Source organism: Ursus arctos, unplaced genomic scaffold (genome assembly GCF_023065955.2).
Source record: "Ursus arctos isolate Adak ecotype North America unplaced genomic scaffold, UrsArc2.0 scaffold_3, whole genome shotgun sequence".
Classification (NCBI taxonomy): Eukaryota; Metazoa; Chordata; class Mammalia; order Carnivora; family Ursidae; genus Ursus; species Ursus arctos.
The window spans coordinates 98069604-98086630 of record NW_026622985.1 but is presented as its reverse complement, the minus strand read 5'-3'; the positions used below and the strand labels follow the sequence as shown (position 1 = coordinate 98086630).

Sequence of the window (17027 nt, the reverse complement as noted above, 5' to 3'; positions counted from 1 at the left end):
CCCTTGGGGAAGCACCAGGGGGGAGACAGGAGCAACCAGGGGAGAGCATGGCAGGAGGCTTTATTGTGGGTTTCACAGGAAGGAATGGGTAAGGCAGGGTAGACAAGCTGAACAAGTGTAGGACTGGACGGTGTGACTAATTCTGGGCCATATGGGTCCCCAGTCATCTGGCACCTAGCCCTGGGGGTGTGGGACAGCAGGAATGTGGGCTTGGTACGTGACAGATAAGGAAGCGATTGGGGGTGTGGGCCTGGTTTGTGCTCACAAGCAAGTTGTTTACTTTCTCTAGGAATTAGCTAGCCCTGGGAGAGGGAGTATCTCTCTAGGATTAGCAAGGCCCCAGGATATCAAAGCATCATAAAGGACAGAAAATAAGAAACATGATTCATATAATGGGACAGTAGGTACCTACCCTTGGAGTGAAGACTCGGGGAAGTCCTCCCTGTCGATACTGCAGAGGAGATAAGAATCCCAAAGAGGTGCCAGCCAACCACACAAAGATGGGGAGAGGGCACACCAGGCAGAGGCAGGAACAGGGTCAGCCCCATCTCAGTGTGCCTGGAGCAGTGAGTGTGGACAGGGCAGCAGGGGATGGAGCCAGACAGGCAGGGCTCTGGAGGCCATGGCCACTGGCTGTTATTCTAACTGCAGCAGGAAGGCATTAGAGGCTGTACAGGGAGCAATGTAGTCTGATTTGCATTTTTAAAAGGTCACCCTGACTGCAGGAGGAGAATGAATTGGAAGTGGGCGCTCGTGGGAAGCAGCGAGATTGGGTAGGAGGCCGTACACTACAGCATCACTGGGGGAGTAAGACAAGGACCTGTCCCCTGCTTTGTTATCTAATCCTGACACCTTGTCCCACCTACATTTTATGTGACTTAGCTCCAACATGGCCTTCAGCAAAGACATTATTCATTTATCACTTTTCCCCATAAATCTAAACATTTCCAGTTCTCAAAGTGATCCTCACTTTTCTTGCCTGTCTGTACTACTGACAGAAAGGACCCCAAGAAATCCAGTCATTTAGCTAAAAAGTACCTATGCGTTGTCCAGTATACATGCCCAAGTTTAGTAAATATGGAAAATGTAAGTAAAGTGTGGTTTAACCTTGGCCAGATCAGCCTAGGAGATCATCAAGTCGCTATCCAGTGCTCTGTGCTCAGCTTGTGAACACTGTAGTAATCCACCATAATTCACTCTGTGGGTGGTCGGTAGGTGCCCTTTGGTGCACAAGGAAGGACAGTCTATGGGATTGCTAGTCATTTGCCTGAGAAAACTGAGGGTCAGTTTGTTGGCTGGTTGGGAAAAGCAAGTTTCCTGCCCACAGACCCCACTGCCATCATGGTGGGGGAGGTTTGGAGAGCCAGGGGCAGAGGAAACATCCTGGTCTGACCTTGCCATCTGTGGACCACCTCATTGGTGCCCATGCTCGGGCCCAGCCGTTCATGCTCAGCACCCAGGCGAATGCCCGTCTCCCCAGCCGGCGCCTCTCAGAAGCCTGAGCTCTCACACCAGCAGTTTGCAGCCTCCGCTGTCCATCTCCTCCAGGCCTGGGAAATGTCTGTGGATTCAGAATAAAACATGTGAACAGTTCCCAGACAGACAAAGCCTCCAATCCAAATCAATGAGCTGGTCATCGTTGGAAAAAACCAGAGTACTTGGGCGGGGGGGGGGGGGTAATGCAACTTAATGGCTGGAGTAAACAAATGGGTTTTGAGCCACAGTGAACCCAGGTCAGGACACCAGTTGAGGGGGTCTGCTTGTGTTGCAGAATACAGATAGCACTAATGGGACATCCCCTGATGATGGCATCTTTGACCGTGGGCTTTGTGCTCTTCAGGAAAGCCCTGCTGATTCTCCCCCAGTGGCCTTGAGAGGATGGCCTACGGACAGTGGCCACAGTTCCTAAAAGCTACAGAGAAACCCTCTTTAATAGATCTGTGCTATATGTACATGCACTGGGAATGTCCTGTGCATAAAAGACACAGAGGAGAATCCCACAGGAAGGTGGAGCCACCATGCCTCCTGCTCGGTGGCGGGCTGTGTACTGGTATGCAGTCGACTCGCTCGTGACCTGCCTCAAATCAAGCCTGGCACCCGCCTCGTCCGTGCTGATTCAGACTCAGGGGAAGCAGATAGAAACTCTCAGAGAGGTAGGCTTGGCAGGACCAGCAACGCAAAGGAGCTTGGCAAGTATTCATTACAGAGCTAGTCATTCTCTGCCTCCCTGTTTCCTAGAGGTTTCACAGAGTGGTTTGACTGAACTTTTGCCCAGCTTCTGCTCTGCATTTGCACCAGCAAAAATTACTATTCATTGAGAAACCATTACATGTTAGGCATCATTTCTGGTCTTTCTACATTCTTATTTGATCCCTCAAACAACCCGATGGTGTAGGTACTCTTTCTATCTCCTATGAAAACACACACACACATTTAAGTAAGTTATTGAGGGCCCACAGCTGGTGTGGTGGACAAGACTCCATCTCAGATCCATCTCTAAACCTCATATTCTATTCATTGTGTGACATTTGCCTAACTACCCCCCCCAACCCACCGCTGACCTTGGTCCTGAATTTGGCTCAGAGCTGGATTCATCCACTCCCTCCAGGGTCCTCTCTTCTAGGTCTACAGCATGCTTTTGCTTTTGGCCTAATTAAGAGAGAAATATTAGACACGTTGATGGTTAAACCTGAAGTTCTTTATGGAAATGGGATGTCTTGCATGCGGCAGTGACATTCCACAGCTGGGAGCCCACAGAACTACAGAAAGACAGTGGTCACACAAGCCATGAACGCCTTCTGGCGGATCCCCAGGCTCCCTGGGATGTGATATGATCCAAGAGTGGAGTCTTGCCTACAGCCCACAAATCTCATGGGCAAGGATGTTCCTGGATAGCATCCGTGAGGACACAGCCAAAATTTCAACCCTTGGAAGTAGAGGTTTTATTTTCAGAAAATGTGTATACTATTAGCAGTTCCAGATTCCAGGCCATACAACCAGTGGACCAACTTACAACACCTCTGTTCCTTTATACCTGTAGGAAGCCAATATATACTATAGTCAAGCGGCCGTTTCCCTGCTTTCTCAATTATTCAGGACTAATATCTGCATTTTAAAAAGTGGCTAATATGGGGGCGCCTGGGTGGCACAGCGGTTGGGCGTCTGCCTTCGGCTCAGGGCGTGATCCCGGCATTATGGGATCGAGCCCCACATCAGGCTCCTCCGCTATGAGCCTGCTTCTTCCTCTCCCACTCCCCCTGCTTGTGTTCCCTCTCTCGCTGGCTGTCTCTTTCTCTGTTGAATAAATAAATAAAATCTTTAAAAAAAAAAAAGTGGCTAATATGTGCTTCAGAAAATGCAGAAATTTGAACCCTGCTGACACCTATATTATCAGAGTGACTATTTTATTTAAACATTTTGCTTAACCATGTGTAGAGAGATCCTCTAACCCAAATCCCTCATTTCTAGAGATGAGGAAATACAATTACAGACAATCCATCAAGTGAAATAAAAGTCACAGTCAGGTATTATTTACAACTTGTGAGGAACGGCATTCCCCAGCTGGCTGGCTGCAGCTTTCGCAGCCCCTCTGAGGCGCAAACAGAGGAAGTTGTGCACATGGTAAGGCTAAGTACATTCAGAATTTTCATCCAGTGTGAAAGGAAAATAGAACTTTGCATTACAAGAGCTTTATAAATCAACAAGCAGAAAGAATCAAAAACACCTCGGTAGCAACACAGCTCTGGGTACATATTACAAAAATTACCTTCGAATGATGAATTTTTTTAACTACTAAAGTTGGAAGAAATACCCTATATTCATTTTATCTACAAGCTTTACCAATTTCAAAAGGGAGTATTTTAGGTAGCCAGTAGCTCATTTCTTGATTTTGATTCTGGTTTGTCTAGATCCCACAAAGTAGTTCTTTCCCAATTTCTAGAAGAGGCAGCTCATGTCCATCATTCTTAAAAATACAGCCAGATGACTATCTGGGAGGAGATTTCCACAAACTTCTCGGGGTTTGCTGTTTTAGAGCTTACGGCATCGTATTTTCATGGTGAATCAGTGTCTCTTCTCCACAGGTCTGTGTACGTCCTCTGTGGCCAGGGGCCATTCTTACATCTTTTGGCATCTCTGGTGCCTGGCACCCTGCCTGGCTAAATCCTCCTCCTCCTGGAGCAGAGGTGTTCCAGTCTGCCCGGTGCTCTGAAGCCATCCACCTGTCCTGAACCCAGGACCTGAGCAGATGTACAACGTCCCAGTAAGAGATGGGGTGGGAGGGGGAGGGAATCTAAATCTCTAGAGATTTCCGAAAGGACTTATTTCCTGCTTCTTCTGTCTAGAAAATTAGTTTTGGCTCAGAGTGACAAGCTGGACAGAATAAAGACCAAAATATGTGACTGAGCCGTTGCTGAGCAGACTGTTACCACGGCCGCTCAGTGGAGTCACCTGAGCTTCCTGATGAACAGTTGCTAATGTAACATTGTTATATTGCTGACAAATCCTTTAATTACAATAATTTAATACACTCTGCTAAATGAAACCATGCTGGAGTCACATCAGACTCCAGCAGAGCTGTCTTCTGCAGAGAAAGCCATTAGCAATTTAAGTGGTTTGCTTTTATTCACTTTCTATATTGGGGGCGGCTGCCCCTTTTTAAGAAATGATTTCTCCTTAAAACGAGGCTTTCAAAAATGTGTTTCTTAATCACTAATTTTTCTTAGTGAACACAGAAATTCTTCATCTTAAATTTCCTCCTTGCAGCCTCCTCCTGACTCCGAGACCAGGGAAGAGGTGGGAAGAGGAGTCATCTTTGTATGGCATTTTCCACAGAAGCTGTCCCCCTCCAGCCCCCTGCACCAGCAAATGGTGGCCTGTGAAGCAGGTGTATTAACACCTGTCCCAGGGGCTTCCTGCCTCTCGTCCCCCCCCAACCCAACTCCATGCTTTAGGAAGAGTTGACCTGGATGCTCAAGGTTTGGGGGTGTACTCATCTTGGAGCGATGGAAGAGTGGGTAAGGGATAGAATTTCTCCGACGAGTGCCTTCTCCTGCAAACAGACTAGTTCTGGCTACAATCCTCCTCATCCTGGGAGCAAAAGAGAAGCTCCCACGGGCCCCTCCGAGCCGGTTCCCCTGCTATGGCAGATGCTTCAGAATAAACACTTCCTTTCTCAGTCCAGAGTCTCATCTGCCCACTGAAGCCAGCCTTTCAATTGTTTTCTTCTGTATTTGTCATCCACGGTATCAGAGCGTGAGTAGAACATCAAAGCCGTGAATGATCACGAGCAAGTGAAAAATGCCCTTCTGTTGCCAAAGGTAGACCTGGGACGGAAACAGTTCACATTTCCAGGTTGAAACACGCACTTCCGCATTGACTTGACCGAAGGCCAGAGAGGCCTGTGAACCTCGGGGCTGGCTGCAGAGGACTCTGGAAGCACTTGTGAATTGTCTTTCCACTGCAACCTGTCCCCAAGCGCCCTAGAAAAGTAGGAAGAACCCCACACTGATAGGAAATTTCTATCACCCTGACAAGAATGGTGCCTCAAATCACAGATTAAATTTTGAAAAATAAGTTATATTTCATAACCTGATTTGTAAGTCAAAATGTGAGCACAGAATATGTGGAAGCTTATCTAGAAGCTGCAGGAATACTCCTATGGTCGTGAACTGATAAAAAGCTCTACAAATGGAACCAGGTCCCCTGGAAACAGTGGCTATAACCCAAGATGGACAACCAGGCTCTTGGACCTCATGGCTGGCTCACAAAATCAAGTGACAAAGCAGACAGGGCTTCAAGGTGTGTCTGGGCAAGTGGAATGGCAGAATCCAGAGCTCAGTGTGATGGTTCATTTTAGGCGTCAACCTAGCTAGACTGCAGTAGTACCCAGTTGCTTGGCCAAACACTAGTCTGGATATTGCCAGAAGGGTATTCTGTAGATGTGATTGACATCTATAATCAGTTGACTTTCAGTAAAAAAGATTACCCTCCATAATGTGGATGGGCCTCGCCCAATCAGTTGACAGCCTTAACAGCAAAAACTGAGGATTCCTGGGAAAAAGGGATTCTACCTCAAGACTGTACAGACATCCTACCTGAGTTTTCAGCCTGCTAACCTGCCCTCCAGATTTCAGACTTGCCACCTCCCATAATCACATGACCCAACTGCTTAAATGCTCACAAATAATACATTCTTATCATACCAATATTTTACAACAAAGCAGCAATTCCTTAAAACCTGTCTCTCTAAATATATATAGATAGAGAGAGAGAGGCAAAGATATACCCTATCGGATTTGTTTCACCAGATAATTCTGAATGATACACCCAGGACACACCATAGAGACCAATATTCAAGGCTGCGGGCAGTACAGAAATGATGAGGAATCTCAGACACTCTCATGGAGGTTGGTCTATTGTGAGGACAGCGTAACTCCCTCTACTCCAGAGAGTGTCCAGAGGCAGCAGAGACTCTGGCTCCAGAGGGGCATTGAGGGTAGAGTTAGGAATGAGTCTCCAGCTGTCTTTCTGGATTAATGACGGAATACCAAATCTAATTAATGCTTGCCCTCAAATTGGATATAATCCTGGGGAAAGGAAAAGGGGAGCCCAGAAATTGTGGTGATGGACAGAATAAGGGCTTAAGTACAAATTAAGTTCAGATATTTTAGAAGTCTGTGGTCTGAGATTTATATTTACTCTACACATCTATGGTTTTTAACCACAAATTATATTTTCCAATGGAAGTATAGTCGAATTCCCTATGCACACTATACTTGATGCCAATGGTAGCAGCAAGCTCCAGTGATCGCTTAATAGAGATATTGCATAATGACCATAGGACTAGGTCCCTCCTGCAGGAATGCCCTCACTCCCCACGCAGGTGTAGTCACATCTCTTGCTCTAATTCTGGCCTCTCACTCTTCTGACAGTCTTTAGAATTCTTGAACTTGTATCACTCAGTGTGCTAGCTGGCATTGTGTCTGACCTCCCACATTCGCAAACCAGTGTTCCTGGAGCCACAGTGCCGGATTTCATCACCCTGACCTACAGAAACTCTTTGAACTTGACTTATAGCATCTACCAGCCCGACCTCACGCCATCCCTCAACACTGCCCAGGTCCTTATCCTGCAGGACACAGACAAACAAGACTTTGTGAAGTAAGCTCCTGCCCACAGATAGGCAAAGAAGAGCAGGTGGAAGGACACAAGACTGAAGAAAGGAAGGTAAAACTGGTGTATGAGACAGGATTTCCACATTGCACATCAAGCTAGATGAACACATCACGGTTGCTAAGGTACCGACTCACATATTTATTCAGAGCTGGCCACAGAAATAATTTTCAGTTTCAAAGCAATGGAGAGAGATGATATGAATAATACATTTTTGTCTATGCCAATATTTTAAAACAAAGCAGCAGTATCTTATTTGTTCAAATCTGTCTGTGTTTTACATTACATTCGAGCATGAGTGTTTTAGCAGAAATTTCATTTGAAATGTGAAATTGTTTATGCTGCTGATGCAAATTCAGGACCATCTGCCATCTATAGATTTGCCATTGTAATGGATTTTTAAACACATTTATTATCACAGAATCACTGCAGAGAAGAGAGACCACAAATGTAGCACAAGTGTGCTTCTCTTCATGACATTTCCCCAGGAGATTTCTCTTGCAGGGACTGAAGGTCTATGAGCAGTTCCGATCCCCCAAAGAGTCCAGGCTCAGACAGAGAAAAGAGAGACTCCAGCTCAAAGCCAAACACTCATTTGCTTCACCTCTGCTTCAAAGGTTTCCAGGACAACAGTTCAAATGAAAGGGAAATGCACCAGTAGCAGGAGCACAAGGGAAAAATCTAGAATTCTAAGCTATTAATCCCAGTGGTGCTTCCAAACCACTTTCCAGAATGGTCACGTGTCACACGTTGTGTCCAGGTATCCCAGTGAGCTCTATTCGTACCAGTTGTTGGGAGAAAAATCCTGTGGACATTCAGGGTCTGGTCATCTTGCCACACTAGTGAAGTTTTATGTGTCCAACAGTCTGGTGCAAATCAAAACATACCCTCTTCTGCAAAGGACAGGTCACTGAGCCTCATATCTATCACATGCCGTGGGAAAAAGGCACAGTGCTTGGTACGTTTCTTCCTCGGCCCTCTAATTCAGCTGCTGTTTGAGAGGAGCCATGTTCTGAAGTCTGATATACCCTATTTCCCAAATCCAGTTTGAAGTGTGTTCTAGAGCAGAAGAGATTTCTGCCACAAACCCAGCTGCCCCCCCACACACACACTGAGCTACCTTCCCGGCACATCTGAGAAGCTGGGGGTGCCAAAAGCAGATAAGTCTCTGGCAAACCCCACTCAGAGAGTCTCAGCGCAGAGCCCTAGAGAGCCGGAGTGAGACCATGCCTTCTGCTGCGTAAAGGTTCCCGATTTGTGAAGCAACGCCTGGCTTTTAGCAGAGATTATGTGCTTGACCACTAGAGGGGCCCTCAGGAGTGGGTGCTGCCCATCACAGGAGCCTGTATGGGGCCAGAGAGGCTGAGTCTCTGTAGCTGCCTCACTCAGCATGTGGGTTGCCCCAGGAAAGGTGACTTGGAGTGAGGCAGTTCTCTGCAGCTGGGGCAGGACCTATGGGGACTGACCGGGGTCCGCTCACTGACCACACTCCCCACAGCTGGCCAAAATGTTCTTTTGTGAAGGGGCATCTGGGCAAGAATCTCCATGTGTAGGATTGTCCCCCTGATGAAGTGATTCCTTTGTCATTAGGAAATGTTCTTGTCTTTGATAACACTCCATGCCCCAAAGTCTAATTTGTCTGGTATTCACATAGCCATTGCGGCCGTGTTAGTCTGCTTGGGCTAACATGACAAAATACCGTAAGAATGGGTGACTTTGACCACAGAAACCTATTTTCTCACAATCCGGAGGCTGGAAGTCCCAGATCAATATGCCGACAGGGTTGGTCTCTGGTGAGAACTGTCCCCGTGGCTTGTACACAGCTACCATCTTGCTGTGTCCTCACGTGGCCTTTCCTCTGTGCACGTGCAGAAAGTGAGTCCTGGGGTCTCTTCCTCTTTTTATAAGGACGCAAGTCCTAGAGGATTAGGGTCCCATCCTTATGACCTCACTCAACCTTAATTACCTCCTTAAAGGCCCCGCCTCCAAACACAGTCACATGGGGGTTGGGGCTTCAACATACGGATTTGGGGACAACACAATTCAGTCCACAACAGCAGCTTCCGTATGCTTAACATTCACATGTTTTATCCTTCTCTTTTTACTTTTAACTGATCTTTATTTCATGTCTAAAATGGATCTCTCACAAATGGCATTTATATGGTCTTGCTGTTCTTCTTAGTGTTTAAGCTGCCTTTTAATTGGAGCATTTCGTGTATTTCTATTTCATACAGCTGTTGATACAGTTGGGGGAAGTCTTCTATTGCTGTGTGTTTTCTATTGGCCTTGTCCGTTGTTTCCTTTTTCCCACATTGCCTCCGTTAGATTTATTAGCTGGGTTTGTTTTTTGTTTTTGTTGTTTGTTTGTTTTTAAGTACTTCTAAATCCATGTGATTACCTTTATTAGTTTTTTTGTTTTAAGTTCTTCAGAGATTTCCCAACTTGGCACAAGGGCGCCAGGCCTTTACGCCCCCTTGCCAATCAGTCACCAGCTATAGGCCACCCCAGAGAGAGGGCGTGACCCGGGGCAAGGTGACTGTACAGCTGCCCATGCTGCGGGGCTGACAGGAGCCACCTGTCAGAGCAACGACAGCAACCGGGGAGACGCATCCTTGCGCCGATGCGGTGATCCGTGCCGCACGCACACTTCGTATGAGGAACGCTATGGGTGCAATCTTGGTTGCTCTGTTACTCATTGTTTGTCTTTTGAGAATATTGAGGTTTGTTTCACCAGGCAATTAATTTACTTGCAAATCACCCTGGTCCCTTTGAAGCTCATTTTTTAATTTCGTTACAAAGGGTCTAAAGCCATGTGACACCTGAGGGCTGCTGGCATTCAGCGGGTAGTCTACGGAGGCCACTGAACGCGCTGTTAAGCACAGGACAGCCCCTCTCCCCAACAAAGAATGATCAGTCCCGAAATGTCAACAGAGCCAAGGCTGAGAAACTCTGACCAGCACTGGGCTTTACGCTGTGGTTAATTAAGTCCTGTTCCCAAACCATGGCCTTCCTTGGGGTGTTAGCAGGGTACCCAAAGTCTTCAGCATGGCCCTTACACTCTGACTGGTCAGAATTTCAGTGTCTTCCAGGCCTGTGAGAAGGCCAGGGTCCCGTGGAGTTTGTGGGACCCTGGGAGTTGGCTTCACTCGGCGGTGCAGACCCTGACCCCGTGAAAATGCAGCTTGTATTCAGACAGATGACCCTTTGCAGATTCCCGGAGCTCCCCTTCTAAACAGGGGCCTCCTCATCAGCACCTCACCTGGCCAACTCCATTGCCAGCGGCCCCAAACCCCCGATCTGTCTCAGTAAGACCGATGTGCTGCCTTCCCCTCCCTGTGTCATGGTCCAGACGCTCACCAGACAGAAAGCAAGGTGACTGCAAAGCTCACCTTGGCTTTTCCTTCTCTCCCGGTCACAGGCCTGTGCTGCCTCTTGGCACGTTTGAAAACAGTTGTTTAATATATTGTGTCCAGCTTCATGCAAAGCAGAAAAGTTTAGTGCACTCCCTGAAACTTCATCATGACCAGAAGCCAAGTCTCACAAGTTGGGTTTGATGAATTTCCTTCTTCTTTCCCTCTCTTGCTTCCCCCACCCCACACTTGCCCTTCACCCGGCTGCGGATTTATGAATGTGCATGCGTGCGTGTGTGTGTGTGTGTGTGTGTGTGTTGCATGTGTTTTCTATAGACAAATGTCAGTAAATCTCTCGTGAACACTGAAAATCTGCTTTTGTCACTAAATACAATGCACCAGTCCCCAAATCATAAATAGCACACTGACTTGGGATGCCTGGGTGGCTCAGTTGGCTAAGTGTCTGTCTTCGGCTCAGGTCATGATCTCAGGGTCTTAGGATCGAGTCCCACATCGGGCTCCCTGCTCAGAGGGGAGCCTGCTTCTCCCCCTCCCTCTGCAGCTCCCCCTGCTTGTGCTCTCTCTCTCAAATAAATAAAATATTTTATTTAAAAAAATAAATAAATAGCACTCTGACAAATAGACTGAAGAAACTAGTTAGGGCCACCTTAATATTTTGATTTCATTAAAAAAGGAGGTCTGCAGTCACAGAGCCTGCCTTGCTACCCAAAATGGGACAAACCCCTGGCCCGGCTGCCCTGAACTCGCAATCATCATGGCTTTTTTTAAATGTCAGGTTTGGTCTATATTCAACACACGTCCACACCAGGCACCCCCAGCAACCCCTCCCGCTGCAGAGGAAACACGCCCCCACACACAGCTAGTGTCCTGCTCCCATGCACCTGTGATGGAAATGTTTGAATACATTGCTCCCCTTGTAGCCTCCCATGACTATGTGCATAAACTCCTGGGATTCTAGCAAATCGTTCACGTGTCATGTGAGAGTGACTGGATTTTGTGCACATCCCTGAACCTCACACTAACCACTTTCTTCAGCTTTAATCCAAGTTCCTTTCTGCTCGAACAGTTTTGCACTGCCTCTCATGTAGCAAGTTCTCGGATGGCGTCTCCTTGCTTATATACAGAATGTACGGCAGCCAATCTGGAGTCCTTATTGGGTGTGGCATTCTACGCTTCTGACGTTTCGGTTAACTTCTCTAACCATCATTGCATTTTTCAGACCACTTTGTTTTCCGTTTATTTCCATCAGCTCTAGCAGCTGGTGTTCTCCGAGAAATCTCATCTTACAAAGAGATGGAACAGATCGCTGTGCATCGGTCAGTGGGTGTCTGGAGAGTATACACCCACAGAGTGTTCTGAGATGTGGCCATGGGAATGTGCAGACACCGGCCAGGGGCCAGCCTCCCCTTTGGCGAAGTGCCTTCCTCCTGTGGAACAGACTCATTGCTGCTGAGTCAAACACACCCTCCATAACATTCTAGCACGTGCCAGACCCTCAGGGTGACTCCTGAGGAGGGAAACCAGGAAGGCTAACTACTGAAACTCGGCCATGGTGCATCCCATTTATTGCCTAATGTTTTATCACAAGTATTTCCCTAGTCAGTAGGGTCATTAAATATCTGCCTGGCAGCTTCATTAATCACTTTGAAAGATCCCATGTTAGAGACCCGCCATGTGTATGTCATGGGCTAGCCATTCCCCTGCTCTTGGGACATTTCAGTTGCTTAGTGCCTTTTGATTGTTATTCTTGCCACAAAACTGGAGAAGCTACACAGAAATGTTCTACCTCTGCCACCAGAGGTGGAGACAATCCAAGGTGGGCTTTAAAGAAAGATCAGTACGATGGAGAGAACTTTCAGGCTGTCAGAACGTTTTAGAATTCACCATATAGTGCAGTCTCCGCCCTGCAAATTAAACAGGTACACGTGCTTAAACGTTACACATTTGGGTTCCTAATTAGATTAACCCATTGAGGAGAAAATGAAGCAGGTGGTGGGTAAGAATCAAGCCAGAGATGTGGGAGATCTGCAGCAAGATGGCCCCAGGAGGCTGTAGCCATTCCCGGCACCACTCAGCAGTCCCCGAGAGGGAGGACTGGGCCCACCGTGCAGCACAGGAAGAGGGCTGTGCACGGAGTGCTGGGAAGCCTGGTGGTCGAGACTGATTCAACTGTTTTCTCTTTGCTCAGTAAGGGGCTGGGTTCTCAAGTCCCCTTCCCACCTTTGCACATTCTTGTAGCTAGCTGACCCCCTCTACAGTCTCCCCAACAATCACGTCGCCTCTGTCCCAGACGAGCTCAAGAATAATTAAAAATGGTTTGATGGCTTCAATTGAGATCTAGAAGTCCCAGATTCAAAGCCACCTGTTTTCTTGAAAGAAGACGAGTAATAGCCACTTTGGGTTGAATCTATATAATAGGAAAATAGCAGAACCAAATAGCTCCAGGAGCACAGTGTTCTTCTTTATTCGTGGTAGAGCTCCTATTTACAGTTCCTCCTTGTTTGAATGGTACTGTCCACAGTTCCAAGGGGACATGAAATCCTGTCTCTGAATAGGCAAGGGCAGCTTTAACAAGGCAGCTGAGCGACCCCAGGTGTTTGCTGCTTCTCATGGTCGCTCTCCTCAGGTGTCACTTCCACACTGATGATCGCATCAGGAGGGAAGGGGACTGTCAGGGTCTTCATCTGCCAGGCTGTTCAGCGCAAACCCCTGCATATTAGTTTCCCTAAACTCAATTATTCTGGAGGCTCATATTATATTGAATTACACATCTCACAATATTCGAAATGGCTCATTTGTTCTGGGAATTACATGCCTCTAATTGTATCACAAAAATGCTGACACCCAACAGAACGGTAATGAAACACGGCACACCACGCCTCGGTCCCTAGAATGCAAAGCAAGATGGCATATTGAAACATTGCTACAGTGCCAGCCAAGTGCACAGTGTATGGGGGCAAATGCTATTAGGTACAATAACGATTTGTACTGATGCCACTCACTTCTCCCCAGAGCTTTACTGGAAACCTTACCACCTTTGGGTTAGCTTCCTGTCTCACAGTTTAAAGGACTCACTTGGTTGCTCTTTCAAAGGCACCTAACCACTTCCAAACAACCATTTGCCACTGACAGTAAATTCCTTAAGAAACAGCAGTGACTTCCTATAATGGGCACCATGGTAGGCCACCCAGATTCTCCTTCAGGGCAGCGAGATTATTCCCCCAGCTGCTGAGCCTACTGACTGGCCTCCCTGAGCTGTCACCCTCTCTGCAAACTGCCCTCAAATGAAGGCAGCTCCTTCACCCCGGGTCGTGGCACCGGGGGCAGGGGAAGCCCACACCTAATAACTGCCCAGTACGGAGGAAACAGCCAGGCACCCTGGGACCACCTGCCAAACGCTCCGGGTTTCCCAGCCCCGCACAGCAGGGCCAGCAGAGGCGCCGTGGAGCCTGTCAATGCCAACTTGGCCTCTGCCAGTCTTCCTTCCACTGCTGTTGATGTGGAAAGTGCTCCTTGGTCAACTTCCTGCAGCCAGTCTCCACCTCTGAGTGTGCTTGGCACCTCTATCCCTTCTCCATCAAGTTCAGACTCCTCAGCCTGGCTGTTGAGCCCCCTAAAATCTAGCCCAAGCTTCTCCAAAAGTCAATGATGAGAAAGGCCAGACTTCTCATGTTCCCCCATTCAGGCCAGATTCATTTCTGCTTGCGTCTTTTCATTCTTTCCAACATGGGGGATTTTGCATCCTAAATATTCATTGCTAGGCATAAGGTTGATAAACTCAATAAAGATGGACAGCTCAGAGGCCCCTTGGAAACTGATATAAATGAGAATGGAACACGTCAGTGGTAGCCAGTTTTGATGAAAGAAGAAAAACGATCACTGTGCCCACTTCTCAGAGAGACATGCAGGTGCCACAGGAACATCACAGCAATGATCTGGGATCCATCCCCAAGCACCACGGAACCAACCCAACAAAACAAAACCAGAGGGGAAAGAAACAATGTGAAAAGAGAAAGGTGGGAATACACCAGAGGAGAGGAAGAAGCGACAACACACGGGCAATAACACTCGCCCCAAAATCCCCAGGCCAGTCTCCGAGCCCCTCCAGGGCCAGCTCTTGAGAAACACCAGGTGTCTACATGCTTGTGGAATTTTCCACGTCTGATGTCTGGTAATGGGTTCGCCTTGTGTGGGAGGGAGGCTGGCACAGTTGAGGGCAGCAATTGTGAGATACCTTTCATTCTGCTTAGCTCTCAAGTCCACACCAGCCTCAGGCTGGCGGCTTGGTCAAGATCACACAGTTAAATACAGCACATCAGATCCGCCTTTCCACAGCATCGTAGCGCCTCTGAAAGATCATCAGGCTGAAACCAAACAGCGCTTTCACCGTGACAGAGGCACCAGAAACCGTAATTTAAATTAAGGATTAAATCTGTAATGGTGACATTTCGGGCTACTTGCAGAGTTTTAGTTCACATTAAACAAATGCAAATCCTTCATAATCCTTTTTCAGAAATACTTAAAACTGATTTTCACTCTAACAAAAGCCAAGCTTCCAAAATCAATGAATATAATTCAGAACTCTCATCTTAATTACATTTTCTTGAGTGTGCTCCTTCTTTCAGATCATTTTTCCTGGGGCCTGGAACCTTCAGCACGGGGTTGAGCTAGCACAGGAGAGGCATTTGGGGCTATACGGATCTAACGGAAATTCTACGCAAAATAGTCACTGAACGGTGTTACAGAATACCTAAGTTTCAGCCAACAAAACAAAGGCTGTGAACACATTAAAATATTAAAATATCCAATGCGTTGTGAAGTGGATAAATAAGGTTGTCATGCAGAACTAATAATTTCCATTGTGAGCTCCAGTGTGTTACATGAAGTTGTAATACCCACTGTCATTTACAACACAGGGAAGCAGTCCAGTAAGAAGAACTCATCAACAGACTCACCGATTTCCATAATGAATGTTTTCAGGATGAGACTCCGTGAAAATCACTATAATGGAGCACATGAGGTTTACTGACAACACTGTATAACAGGATTTTCTGAGGAGCTTATAAAAAAATATGATGCCTGTACCCACCACCGACTACTTTACAGACCCATCGGGGCAGAGCGAGCATCTGCTTTTCAACAACTTCTCCAGATGAACCAGTTGAAGTGCCTAACTTGAGAACCCCCATCACAACAGCATAGTTCTAAGTCTGGGCAATGTTCTTTCTCCTCTCTCAGTAAGCTCTTCCCTGTCCTAGGAACTCGGAATTCTGCCTCCACACCAACCCTGGTGTTTATCCAAACCCTAAGACACATCCCAACATCCATCCACTCACCAAAACTCCCCACAAGTGAAAGTACCGCAGACGATTTGCCAACGAGAAGGTCTCAGCTTGAAGGCCATCCTGCGTACGGAAGGCGCGTGGTTGCATTGCTAGGGGCTGGGTGCCATTAAACATCGTTCATGCAGTATGGAAGCTCACAGCAATAGCAACTGCTATTTCCTTGTGTAAAAGTGAAAAAAAAAATTCCCTGATAATTCGATCATCCTCTGGTTTGTAAACAAAATTTACAAAACAAAATTCTTAGAGTCACTGTTAACCATTTTAATTTTTATAACAACTAGGAGAGCACATCATTTAAGGGGAAGCAGAGAAGAAATGATTCTCCAGCTCTCTGCTGAGTGATCTGGGCTGATTTCTTGGTGAATACAGCCACATATCTTTGCAACACTAGCCTTTAATAAATTACCTTTTAAAATTCTCATCACAAAGACGTTTTTCAATGACATTAGGCTTAATTTACATATGTAGTCTGCTTTCTTCAACAACATGAGAGCCAAGCTAGCATCTTTTAACTACTTCAAAAGTTACAGAAACGAGAGACAAAAACTCTATTAAATATTACAAGGTCATAAATTTCATTGGCTCTCTTCAAACTGCTGCTAATTGTGTATAAATCCTCAACGAAAACTCAAACAGAATCAATGCTCTCTCTCTCTCTCTCTCTCTCTTTCAGAGCATCTCTGTCCCGCAGAAAGGCACAGGTGGGAAGGAGAAAATCTTAGACCTGAGAACAGTGACACCCTCTGGCCATGGATTCCCAAGAAATGCTAAAACCAAAAAGAAAGTTCTGCCCCTGTGTGTGTTGCCTTTATGGCGGGAAGAATATGACCGAGCTGGAGCGAAGGAGAGACCCAAGACCTACACACGCATGCAACCAGAGATGTCCCCAGTGCCATGTTTCCCACTCAATCCTGCCAGTAGGTTTTGCTTCTGACCCCGATAAGAATTCAAGTCCCGCTGCTTTCTCTCTCTGCTCTCCTTAAGTTAAAAGGCAGACACCATTCAAAGTGTCCATTAAAGACCCTGGTATCCACGGGCATTCCTGGTTGGACCACAGTTTTCTCTAATTCTACATTCACCTCGAACTCAGGAAACTTAGACAGACATTGACCTGCAGTTTCTTGTAACTATTGTGTTC

The 17027-nt window shown here is 46.9% G+C and overlaps 1 long non-coding RNA gene across 1 annotated transcript in view; it reads right to left on the bottom strand.

The window, feature by feature from the left end:
- Positions 1–17027, bottom strand: part of LOC125281091 (uncharacterized) — a 303368-nt gene that overhangs the window by 184039 nt on the left and 102302 nt on the right. Inside the window, exons 2-3 of the long non-coding RNA XR_007188156.2 lie at positions 2562–2649; positions 1394–1561 (exon numbers count right to left, since the gene is read on the bottom strand). This is a non-coding gene — a long non-coding RNA (uncharacterized LOC125281091). The remainder of the gene's footprint in view (positions 1–1393; positions 1562–2561; positions 2650–17027) is intronic.